Source organism: Nuphar pumila, chromosome 2 (assembly GCF_984573655.1).
Source record: "Nuphar pumila chromosome 2, dmNupPumi1.hap1.1, whole genome shotgun sequence".
NCBI lineage: Eukaryota > Viridiplantae > Streptophyta > Magnoliopsida > Nymphaeales > Nymphaeaceae > Nuphar > Nuphar pumila.
Genome location: NC_143250.1, coordinates 142,912,248 through 142,926,232, shown reverse-complemented (window position 1 = coordinate 142,926,232; position 13,985 = coordinate 142,912,248).

The window sequence follows — 13,985 nt, the reverse complement described above, 5'->3', positions numbered from 1 at the left end:
TATCTCTTTTCACCTATTGTCGTCTGCAATGTCAGGCCTTCCCTGATGACCCCAAGCCCTGTCATTGCTCATCCTCTCTGCTGTTGAAAAATATCAAACCCTTATCATTTGTCATCCTTTCTGATGTCTCTCTCCCCTTTCCCTTGCACACAGGTTATCGTGTTACTCGGGTCGGTTATCATGTCTATGTTATCGGGTTGCGGGTTACTCGGGTCGGTTATCGTGTCTATGTTATCGGGTCGACCCATTTAATAAATGGGTCGCCGTGTTGTGTAATCGTGTTGTGTCGACCTGACCCATTTATTAAACGGGTGTGTCGGGTTACCCGTTTCATAAATGGGTCGTGTTCGTGTTTGCCACATCCGACCCGTTTAATAAACGGGTTGTGTTCGTGTTGAGGAATTCTGATCCTCCAACCTGACCCGATTGGCACCCCTACGCCTAGGTGGTCTGAACCTCAATCAATTTGAGGATTCATGTGGACTGAACCTCAAATAGGATTTGAGGGTCCATTTCATTGATTTCCTTTGATGGGTCTGGACTGATCCACAACAGGAATTGTGTTGATCGATTTTCCTTGATGGGTTTGGACTGCTCTACAACAAAAACCGAGAGTGACTGATTCTATGATTAGGATTTTTAGTGAACCATAGATTTGTCCAAACCCCGTGTCATGTGGGTCGGGATTGATCAGAGACAACATCTCTCTCTCTCTCTCTCTCTCTCTCTCTCTCTCTATATATATATATATATATATATATATATATATATATATATATATTAAAACTGTGTCAGCACTGGGTTGTGGGATTTGTATTAGTGTGATATAGAGTCAGAGTTTTTATTAGTTATTTGAAAGATAGTTTTAGATTGATAAAAAATTGAGTTGTAAGTGAGTATTTAAATGTGATAATTTTGGTTTAATGAAATCTAAGAGTTCCTGAATTACTAAATCTAATTTTGGATTTAATAAAATCTAAAGTTCTGTCGATTTGTGTAAATTTGGTTTTAGATTTAAAATGTGAATTTTTAGTTGATCGATTAAATATGAGGTAGGTTGATTAAATTAAATATGATTGTATGATTATAATAAATCTGATTTTATTCGCCTTAAAACTATATTTACATTTTTTTATTTAGAGGAACTAGACTTTAAATCAATAATGGGTTTTAAATTTAAATCTGATTTTTAAATCAAGTTTAAATCTGAGTTTTGATTTAATTGGATAAATCTGGATTTAAATAAGTTCAAGTTTATTTAATTATAGGTTTAAATCTAGAATTTTATTGATCAAATTTTGAATTTTTGGTTAAACTATCTAAATCTGGGATTTCGTTTAGAAATCCAATATTTTTGTAGGTATGATTACAAAAGTCAATTTTGGGTTGCGGTTAAAATTATATTTTTAATGCAAGGCTCATAAACTCAATTGTTTTCATTTTGGTTCAAAGTCTGCATTGAGTCCAGTGGTTCTTAGAATCCAAATTTTCATTTGGTTCAGAACCTGGGTTCTTTTGATTATGCTTTGAAGCTAGATTTTAGACAGAGATGTGAGTATGGGTTTCATTCGTGTGGATCTGTTGTGAATCTACGTCTGTTTATTTTATTCATGTGAACTAGATGTTTATGTGAAAGTGTGTTTTGTTTGAGGGGCGCAGATTGGGTAATGGTTATGGTAAGCTATTTAAGGGCCTTTTAAGGCTATATGTTTGTGCCATGTTATTTTGACAACTTTTAAAGTTACTTTGATATGTTGATTTATAATGCTTTTGATTTAATTTCACATGTGGCATAAATATTACACTGTGTTATAATCTCTACTGGGTGATAACCCAATCAAATAATGCATGTGTGTTGTTTTGTGTGAAGAACCCTTAATTGATTATGAAATACTCAAATAGTATAATTAATTTTTTTCCTTCATAGCCTTTTGAAATATAATAAAAGATAAGATTCGGAACGAGGAGATACGTAAGAAGGTAGGCGTTGCACCCATTGAAAATAAGATGAGAGAGAATCGTTTACGGTGGTTTGGACATATTCGACGAAGGCCTAATGATGCTCCAGTTAGAAGGATGGAGAAATGAGAAAATATATTAGTTAAAAGAGGTCGGAGTAGGCCTAGGAAGACATGGATGGAGGTGATAAGAAAGGATATGAATGCTTTGAAGCTCACCGAGGACATGGCATTGGATAGAAATGAATGGAGGAGAAGGATTCATGTGGAAGACCCATAATGATTTTCTTTGTTGGTTCATATCGCCGACCCCAATTGTTTTGGGATGAAGGCGTAGTTGTTGTTGTTGTATCTTTTTCGTTGGAATATTGGAATTTCAAACTTCTATGCAGGGGATTGATCAACTCCGGCCAAGCCTTGGTCAGCAAGTACAAAAGTCCTTCATGCAAACTCCAAACCAGTTTCAGCTTTTGACAGCCCAACAACAACATCATTTGTTAGCAGAGCCTTTTGAAAAATGTACAATCCTTGAAAGGCAGTCACGAGAGACCATGAGGATACTGAACGCCGTGTGTGATGTTTACCCCAAAAACCTGATAGGTGGTTTGTGTTCCTAGCCGCGGTTGTAGGAAACTTTCACCACTTTGCTCGTGTGTAGTAGTGTCTGATTTAACTGTAGTTATTGGTATACCAAAAAAAGTGGTGTCGGAGGATGATAATGTCATTATCGTCTTAACATTAGGTGATGATTCCTAATGTTTCAACTTAAGATAATAATTCATGACGTTGGTCGAGAGACATGTGGGACCTAGATAATAAAATACAAAATTATGTTTTTAAAATACAACTGAGGACTACCTTGAACCTTGGGATTGAACCCATTTGTTGTATCGGTTTGATTTGAGCAAAATGAAAACTTAAATGAGGTGAATTAAGGCTGTGGACTGTGTTTTAAGGATTTCTTAAACTTATGTTTGAATTGATGTATTCTTTTTTTTCTTACAGTTGGATTTTGAAATGGTTTCATATGAGAACTTTGGCTCTTACCTTATTTTTAAAAATGCATTTTCAGTTGTTGAGGCTCAAGATTAGCTGAGTATGGTGATGGTGAAAATGACGTGTTGGAGAAGGAGACGATTTATGATGTGGTGGTCAGGATTTTAACTGCTATGAGATTGAACTATGTTTAAACTTATGAACTTAAAGTTGGATTGATTGAATTGATTTTAATTTGAATTAAATTATGGTTTGATTTAAATCATGGTTGAAAATGGGTGTTATCTTATGGATATGAAATCTGTGGTGTACCCTAGGTTCATGGGTTTGTTTTTTTGCAAAAATTTAAAACGTATGTTCCCTTATAAAAAAAAATCCTCAAGGTTTTCAAGAGTAAGTTTGGGATCATTACACTCACCATCTCACCATCATCACCACCGTCCTCTTGCTCTTTCTCTCATTTTTTCATTATGTTTTTCTCATGCTACACAAACAAGAAAAAAATTTCTTTTGAAAAACTTCTCGTACCAAAAACTCTCATAGTCTAAACTTTCTTTTCCAATGAGAGTTTATGTCTCTTCCAAACATGCCCAAAAAAAAAAGTGATACAGGTTTTGAATGTTGTGGTCAATAAGGTCTCAGTTTCTGGTTTTCCAAGTTTCAACATAGTCAACTTTTGAGTTGAACAAAAAACCAGTGTCTTCTCACTCCTGATCTTGAGTTTTTGTTGAAATTAGATCGTTTTTACGAGCTTTTTTCCCTTTTATAGATTGAAGTGTCATGACAATTTTTTTCCTTTTTTCTTTCTGATTTTGCTTCCATTTCAAATTCTTGATATTTCCATGTTTCTTGATGCTTTTGCTAATTCGATCCATTGGCAGCATATATATTAATCTTTTTTTCGACATAGGAGCATCTATATTAATCTTAATCCATACTTTCGTTGATGACAAATCATCTCATTTTGGATACATGGAGATATTTTGGTCATTAAAAATAGGTGACAAATTTTGAAACATGTCATTTTCTTATCTTTTTTCTTCATTTTTCTTTTGGTTAGTCAAGTTAGGGTTTTTGCAGCAAAATGTATCGATTAAACATCTATTTTTTTATAAGCAAGTTGGGGTTAGCCATACCCCTACCCGATACCATTGGGATTAGAACTTGCAACGTCTCAACACAATGTGACACTCATTAGCTGCTCCTACCAGACAAGCAGAGACCCCTGGTGGTTCGATTGGACATCTTGTTCAACTTAAAAAGCTATATGCTTTTTGTATTCACTTCAAAATCAATGCTCAAGATTGAATCATGTTGATGCATAAGAGCGGCCATTGCTTTATCATGGTTGGGGCACGTCAGGCTGGTTAGTCATGTCATTGACTCAGAGTTTTTCCTCACAGAGAGGCGGACATATTAAGTGACTTGGTTTGCCATAAAAAAATGCTATTGTAGGACTGGCAAACAACCCTAATAAAGTGATCGTGAGATGTTCAAGCTCTGATCATGCTTGTGGTAAGTAAAGCTTTGCTTGAGCTGACTTATTTACTAAACCAATATATTGTCTCACAACTGAAAGCAATAGGATTTGAACTCTAGACCTGCTCGGTTGGGATGAGCTGAAAAGTACATTTTTTAAAGTTAAGTTTAACGAATCTGGGTCCAACCCTTTTGAGTGACCCGGTTTGACACCATTAGTGGGCCACATTAGTGGAACACATAATGGGGAGATAGTGGGTGACAGTTACATATGTAACTGCCTCTTTCCCCATTATATAAGGGGGTTGGCTGCTACGAAGATGATGGGAGATTCATGGCAAGTCTACCCAAATTCCACATATAGATAACATGGTATAGGATCCTGCTCAATGTCAACCTAAGGTTTGGGCTCATCGTGGGCGTCGATCGGATGAGAAGAACGCCGAACACCTGCACACACACTCTGTGGCATCAACAAATACACTTTCTGGTATGCTTTCTGTGTATGTTGATGCAGGAAATCACCAACAATGGGTTATGGGCCCACCACCATGCATACCGTTGCGCGTGGGTGCGTGCAGGACTAGTGGCGTTTGCTGCGATTGTCGTCATGGGGCGACGTAAGTTGCAGGTTGACGACGACAGCCACCGTGAGGTGACTTTTTTTTTTGACAGTCTGTCGTCATGAGGCAACTGCATCAGACTAAAACTGTCGCTGTGGGGCAACAGTGTTTCCCGGCAGCCCATCAACATTGGTCACCAGTAAATGGCGGCTGTCATCGTGGGGCGACAAAGTTTCTCGACAGATTGTTGCCATGGAGCAATAGGCTTCACTGACGACAGTGCCATCCTGAGGTGACCGCCCATCATCGTGGGGCGACGTTGGTCACCAAACGATAGTGACAGTCGTCGTAGGGCGACTGCCTTTTCAGGAAACCGTTCGTCGATGGTGCTTGCAACCCCGACAACCCTCATTAAAAAAATGCAGATTGAGGGTTACCTATGGCCGTCGGGCTGCAGGGGGATCAAAGGGTTTTTCCGGACATTGAGATATCGCCAGGATGCGTCGTCAGACAGAGCCCCCCCCCCCCCCCCCCCTTTTCTTTTGCCGATTTACCTGTGTCGTCGAGCGTCAGGCAAAATAAATGACATCTGACACGATGGGGGTCTGTTGTCACTGGTGACATAAGGTATCTGAGGATGTCACCTGAAGCATCGTCGGGGGGGGGGGGGTTGTCGGATTGTCGACGTCCATCTGGCGACGCATGGAATCCAACCCCCCCCCCCCTTTCTCTGCTTCTTTAGTCATGGGGCTGCAGTGGAGTCAGCCATCGCAGGGGAAATGAGTTGATCGTCGTGGAGCGATATGCCAGAAGGGGCGGCCATTGGGTCACCGCAGCGACGAAGTCCCTCAACCGCAAGGGCCGTCGCCTGAGATCCCTTGCACCATTGGGTTGCAAGGTGGTCGGCCTGCACCAAGATCACCACAGACGTCGTTGGGGCTGGAATGGGGTTGACATCACCGGATGGTCGGCGTTCAGGGTTTAAAACCCCCCTGCTCCTTCAGTCGTCGGGCTGCAATCTGGTCTGTCGTCGCCGGAGACCGTCGGGGGAATGATAGATGGCGGCGCCGCTGGCAGATGTGACCGGTCACTGAAGCACCGAGATTCACTGGTGTAGTAATGGTCGACCTCCGGACCGGGTGGCCGATAGAGGAACCCTTTCGTTGGAAAGGGGGGGTGACCTTCGTTGGGGGTCGCCATCGAGCCCTCACCGGTATGCATCGCCGTGGGGTGTTGCCGGAGGTGACCATCGCCGGTTGGGCATCGGTGTCAGTCGTCGTACATCGTCGTGGGGCGACGTGGGTTGCCGTGAAACCTGGTAATGGGGAGCGATTCCGTTTCTTTGAAAAACTGAAAGGGTTTTTCGGTTTTCTCAAAAACTGAATGCCCTTTAGGTTTTTGGAATGGATCCCAAAAATCGGGTCCAGCAGATCATTAGACCAGATCCAGACCCATATAGTATTCTGGGTCTGATCCGGTGACACCGAGTCCATTTCGGAATAGGTGACCCAGGTCGGACCGGGTGGCATACCCGATCGAAACCTGGATTTTGGGTGGTTTGGGTCTGCCTGGATCCATTCGCTGACGGATCGTAGGATCGCACCCGAACCCATTCGGTATCCGGGTCTAGGTCTAATTCATTTTGGGGTTGGATCCATATATAGGATTCGGATCTACCTTGGATCTGGCTCGCAGTTTTGTCTCATGACCGAACTCGGACCCATAAGGCATCGGGTCTGAGTCTGGTCCTATGGACTCGAACCCATTTATTATTGGATTTGGGTCAGAACTGTCATTTTGGATCGAGCTTAGGATCCAATCTCCTAAAGGGACTCAGATCCATTTAGGGTTCGGGTCGGTGATAGGATCTGACCCGGTTGGATCAGAGCTGGACCCATTTGGTTTTGGGTCTGGTCCGATCCAGTTTAACTGAGTCAAGATCCAAAATATTTTGGACCGAGTTATGATCCAAACCCATCAGGTATTCAGGTCTAGGTCTAATTCGGAAGACCCGAATTCAGTTTGGGATTGGGTTATTGTCCAGACCCATTTGGTTTTGGGTCTGGTCCAATCTGATTGAATCAGGTTGAGATCCAAATCTATTCGGATCATATTATGATTCAGACCCATCAGGTATTCCGGTCTGGATCTAATTAAGAGGCCTGGATCCGGCTTACACGGGGTCAGATCTGGATCTAATATGAACCGGATCACGATCCTAACACTATTTGAAACTGAACCAGATCTGTGACTGATTCAACGCTTTTTCAGAGCCGATTCAAAGTCGTTTTTGACCGGTTCCTTCTAGTTTTTCACCGGTTTCGAGAAGCTAAGACCCTATTTTCATAAATATGTAAAGATACAATGATTTTGGCATACGGTTATAGGGTTTTATGAACTTTTGTTCATAAGAATTAGAACTGGTTCAAACCCTTAGATGATCGGTTCAGGGTCTTTTAAGATCGGCTCAGGGTGTTTTCAGACCGGTTCGGGGTCGTATAAGACTGGTTCTTGCTTGAGGACTCTAGGTTTTACCCATATGAGCTTGTTTTTGTTATTTTCATGCTTTATAAAATGTTTATTGTATAGAAAGCATGACTTATGCATATTAATTTATGTGTTCCTTGTTGGTTAAGTCATGCATGATGGTTTTAAGCATTAAGCATGAATTATGATTAAATTCATGATATTTTATCATCAAAATTAGTTTATGCATATAAATGGAAGCATGAACTTGTATTTTTTGATGATATAAAGTATATCTTGTCATGAATATACAAGCATTAAAATGTATGCATCGGCATGCTCCATAGTACAAATATATTTTCGGTAAAAGAACTTGATTGACCGATTTATGTTATCACCAAAGTGATCTGAGTCGTGTTGATTAAGGACTCTTTGGACCGTATTAAGATTTGTTATTATGATTGTGTGTGAGTTTATGAAATATCGATTCTACCCAAAGGTAGGTCATTGTGTTTCAAATTCACACATGGTATTATAATAGATGTGTTTTTCAGCCCATGAAGCATGTTTGTACTCAAAGGTATAGTGCTGAATTGCCTCTGGTTACATGATCCAATAGTTTCACCAACTGAAGTCAATTCTTTGAGAATTGAAGAGACACAACAACTATCAGTATTGTTGTTTCCACCAAAGTGAAACGATAATGGCTCAACTATGCTTGTCTTAAAAAAGGTGAATAATAAAGGGTCTCACATTTACCTTTTCAATATGAATCTTGTATAGAGTGATTTATCTCCCACTCATACAGAGAATAGAATAATCATTTTGAAGGTTGTCTATGAGAAGTGGGAGCGCTCAAAATGATGTCCTTGAAAACTGAGAGTATTCAAATATTCTTAACACGTTGCTTTTTGCAATCGTGAGTAGCTTAGAATATTCTTAACACGCTGCTGATTTTATACGAGGTTTTATCTCAGGCCATTTGGATAAGAAGTTTCATTATGGATCTTGGGTTCTATTGAGAAACCACTAAAGATTTTTTGTGATAATGAAGCAGTCATGTTTTTGTCAAATAACAACAAAAGCTCAATCTTGTGTCGATACATACAATTAAAATAATTTTGTTGTTAATAAAAGGACTAAGAATCATATGGTATGTATTGATACAATTGGGATGAAAGAAATGACTCTGGATCCTCTTACTAAAGGGCTAGCATTGGGATTGTATTCCCAACATGTAAAGGGGATGGGTCTTTTTTATTTCTTCTTATATATGATAATACATTGTGTGATCACATTTGATTCTATATGACTTTGTAAATGATTGATTTTGCATAAAGGATCTCTCATATGGGTTAGAGAGAATAGCAGAATAACAATATAAAGAGACCAATAGAATATGTAAGAGACCAACCTATTCATAAAGGTAATTTCAACATGCTTAAGCACTGAAGGTGAATTATAGTGTAGTACATGAGAATATGATATTTCATAAAAGAGTGTTTGTAATAACCGCAATTTTTTCATTAAAAATTTTAATGTTTTAGGCGTAATATAGGCTGATTTGGGCACGGATCCAAGTTTCAGATCCGGAACCCATACTTAAGTGATACCCCTTATACATATAAACCTATTAAATATCAATATACGTAAATAAGAAAATAAATAATATATATATATATATATATATATATATATATATATATATATATATATATCATTAGGTGGGGTTTGGACCCAACTATGGGTCCACACCTTTAAATAAGACCCAGATCCAACACATTGTTGGATCTTGAGTCCGGGTCACGGTTCGGACCCGACCCACACCCTGTAAAACGAAAACAGAAGGGGATTAAAAAGGGGGCAACCCGATATGGGTTGCCCGATAGGCAAAAGAAAAGGGAAACCCCTCCCCCGATATATTGGGTGTTAGGGTTCAGTTGAACCCTAACACGTAAGGAGATGGGGAGGTGGGGGAGCACACCGCAGCCGCCGGGAAGGTAGGGTTCCCTTCCTTTTCGGGTGGCCACTCTCCTACAAAGGGGGAACCCCGAACCCCCCTCTCTCTCTCTCTCTCTCTCTCTCTCTCTCTCTCTCTTCTACATCTCGTCCCACCCTCTCTCGACCTTCATCCTCGGGTTTGCGTGAGCGGCAACAGTGCACCGACATCGGCAACCTCCTTCCCGCAACCATAGCTGCCCAAACGCCGGTCAAGGTAGGGTTTCTGTGAATTTTTTTTCAGGTTAATCATGGGCTTGGTGGGTTGTCTAAAACCCAAATCGGTTGATTTGAAGGGGGGTTTCCCTTCGAGCCCTGAAATCGTGGGGGGGGGGGGGTGATGTCGGTTGTTATGCAGCCCCGAAAATCACACAGGAGCACCTACCTAAAAAGGGGTGGGGGGGGGGGTTGTGTAATAAAATGAGGGGACTTCGAATGGGATAAAATTTTTGCTGAGTCTTGTTAGGGGATTCTCGAATCTCTAATAGCTGTACATGTTCTTTGTTGTTCAAGGGGTAGTTTTCGATTTCCTGCAGTATGGGTCATGGTTGGGTACACTGCTGGTACCCAAACAAATATGACGACTGTGTGGGTGTAGGATATATGATAACTTTTGAGTTTGATTTCATGTTAAATTGATAGTGTTAATCATTTTTTTTTGGTTTGTCTAGTTGACTGTTACTCTATCAGGATATTGATGAGTGGTATGCCTGTTAACAGTTAGGATTTGGTAGGTTGATACTGTTTGCTGATGTGACTAAAAGTATTATAGGTAGTCTGTTCCCAAATCTGTTTTTATACCATTTGACAGTTAAGTGATTTCGCTGACTGTTAGCAAATCTGGTTAGTTGTTGATGACTATTACACATTAATTTCATATATCAGACTCTGCTTATCCTTTTGAGATGATTCTGGTTCTGCTTATACCTTATATTAACATGTTATGTCTTCCAATCCATAAAGATTAAGGTAAGGTTTCACAGGTTACTATTAAGGATTTTGTTTGTACCACCATTAAGGGTTCTATCTTGCAAATAACCTGTGGTATAAATACATTTATTATAACTGAATATAGTATATTGATTCTTAAACAAGTAGATTCATACGTAACCAGGTCACACACCACTTACACACTTAAATACGAGACTAATTCTAGTATTTGGAATAAGTGTTGTTTTGGTTCTTCGTGCACTTTGTTATCAACTGAAGGGTTGCATTTTCGACTTCATAAAGACCTGAAATTTGAATGCAAAATACTCGGAATCTCACAGATCAGTTCTGTGCATATTTTTGAAGATTTCATGAATTGGTTTTGGTGCAACTTTCCTTAAGTATTATATGAAAGGTTGATGTGAGGCATGCCTAGGACCTGTGCACATTAATTTGGTTAACTTATGTTAGGTTGATACTGAAATATGTTGTTCAATAGGCTGTAGCATATGAAGAGTAGCCTTAACGGAGTAGAATATTATTTTGAAAAGATTACTTGTAATGGATGCCTATACACTGTTTTGCTTTATCCCAACTTTCTGATTATGGCAAATTTGCATGCGGAATTGTGATGACTAACAGACCCAACTACTGTAGCTGGACTGTGTCCTTAATCAGTCTAAAACTCCTTGCACCTGTTGGAGGAAAACGTGCAAACTTATTTCTTGCACATGTTGGGTTCAGAATTGGTAGACTCTAGATAGGTTGTGTGGGTTATTTTTGTGATACTTCATTAGCTATTTGTGTATATGTACCATGCTCAATCATCTTAAAGGGGCTCTACATATTACCTAAAAATATAACACAAAGTGGATTGACGGAACTACAACTGTTGTCATTTGGGAAACCCAGCCTAATGGGCAATATGGGTTGAATACCCGATACAGGTACTGGAACTATTAGCTTGTAGGCTATGACAATGAAACTGATGAAAAACTTATTATTAATGATTGAGTGCCTAACTGGTTTAAAGACACTGGGCATTGTGCTTGATTGGTTTAAAGGCACCGGAGCACCTTGGGTGGGTTATGCAATCAATATGACAAAGAATTGGGACTGTTCTATACACCTTGCTAAAATGACTAAGGTTGGGAATTCTACTGCTGTGGTAGTAGAAGGAAGTTGGGGGAAATGCCCTGTACTTCAGAAAATAAATTAAATGAAAAGATTAACCCACTCAGTTCTTGGGCTTACCTTGGAGAGGGTAGGTGGTACAAAACTCTGGGGACACGTGTTTTGGTTTCGAGCGTAAAGCGACTCGTTGGTCCTAGTCCTCAGAGTTGGGAGACCCATACTACCAATATGTCCTAGGTGGTAGCTCTTTGTTCTTCTGCAGAAGTTAGGGATGCATCCTGTTTTGGTTTCGGCCTTTGGGAGTTTCTCTCGGTCACTGGTCGCTCCCTTGGGATTTCAGTCTCAGTTAGAATGTTCGGGTTAATAAAATACCCTTGAATAATATACCCCCGAATGTTTTCTTCTGAGATGATTGCCTCGGCCCGTGTGTACCCGCGGGATAATAAAAGATAAACATCAATTAGAACAGTTAGGTATCATTGTGATTGAGTCATTAAAGAGACATTCACATATTCTTCAACACGCTTTATATTCGGTACTTGTGATGAAACAACATCCTAAAATGTGCAGATATGAGATAATTGAATTCATATTGTGGATGTTACATAGATGTTATGCATGTTATTGTTAGTGCTGTTACAGAATATGCTTTAATGGCTTAATACCTTACTTGCTTAATTGTTGTAGTTGCATAAAATGCTTTACTTGCTTAATTATAAATGTTGCATAATCTACTTCTCTACTTAGATATATGTCTGTTATTGTTTTTGCATCGACTTCTTTATGTGCTTATGTATAGACTGAAAATCAAACACGACACCCACAATCACATACTTGACACATAACCTACTTGCAAGAAAAGTTACAGTTTTCCTACTTAGACGTGGTAGTCTAATTCCTATAATTTTTATCATTTTCAGGCACAGAGTAGTTCTATGAGCGACACGGGATGAGGCGTTGACCAAGACTTGATCTACTTGTTCCCTGGCGGTCCTACTTTCTTTCAGATTGAAATTTTTGTCTTGAGACTCATAATGTGATAAACTCTGATGTTGGATTCTATTATTATTGAAATAAAAATAAATGGTGTGGTTTGCTTTTACCTTTCTGTATCGTTCTGAAATGCTTAACTCTGAAATTATTAGTTGTTTCTGCTTTATAAAAGAAAAAAAATCCTCAAAAATCTGGGTTAAAATTTCGGGGCGTTAAAAATCTGGGTTAAAATTTCGGGGCGTTACAGTGTTCATCTTCATGACTCATTTGATTCATCCTTGTGATAAAGGATAGTATGTGAACCCACATGAAGAATTAAATTGAGATAACAGTATAAACCTCAATTTAGTGCACTTTTGGTGTCAATGGGTCAAGTGAAAGAATGTTGGACATAACGGATCTGGGTCCAACCCTTTTGAGTGACCCGGTTTGACACCATTAGTGGGCCACATTAGTAGACCACATAATGGGGGAGATAACAGTTACGTACGTAACTGCTTTTTTTTCCATTATATAAGGGGGTCAGCTGCTACGAAGATGATGAGAGATTCATGGCAAGTCTACCCAAATTTCACATATAGATAACGTGGTATAGGGTCCTGCTCACCGTCGACCTAAGGTCTGAGCTCATCGTGGGCGTCGATCGGATGAGGAGAACGCTGAACACCCGCACGCACACTCTGTGGCATCAACAGATACACTTTCAGGTATGCTTTTTGTGTATGTTGATGCAAGAAATCGCCAACACTGCAAACCTATTGGTTGCATATTAAATGCAATAATTTCTTTTGCAATATCTTATGTTATGTACAATATATTCAAATTTAGGGCTAGTAAATGAGCCGAATGAACCTAGCAGAAGGTGTTCAAGTCAACTTGTTTCACACTTGAGTTGTTCTTGGGTCAAGCCGAGTCAAGCATGAGCTCAAGAAAAGCTTGAGCACAATTAGGCTCATTTACATAAAACACATTTGCCTGAGGAGTTTTACGCCGCCTGGACAATGATCATAAGTGCCACAAACCAAGCCAGCGCAATGAGGTCTCTGATCCCCGGGGTGGTTTCTCCATAAAAAAAATGTGTTGAAGACAATAGAATTTAAAACCTAAACATATGAAGCTCAAGCTAACTCATTTACAAAATAAATAATTACTTCAAACTTGTAAAAAATAGGATTTGAACTATAAATTTATTTATTGCTCGTAGGAATTCAGGTTTGGGTACCCAATATAAAATAGACCCGTTGGCAGCCCTACATATGGTACTAATGAAAGCCCAAAATTATTGGGCTCTAAATTATAGGTGAAAGGTGTATCAACTCGATCTGACCATACAAATGCATTCAACATAGTTTGTTTGCTGGATCATGTTTCTCTAATGTAAGAATATGTTTTTTTGTGTTATTTTTTGTCACAAAGTATGTTGAGGAACATTATTTTTTTATGCCCTTGAAAACCTGCTTGCATATTA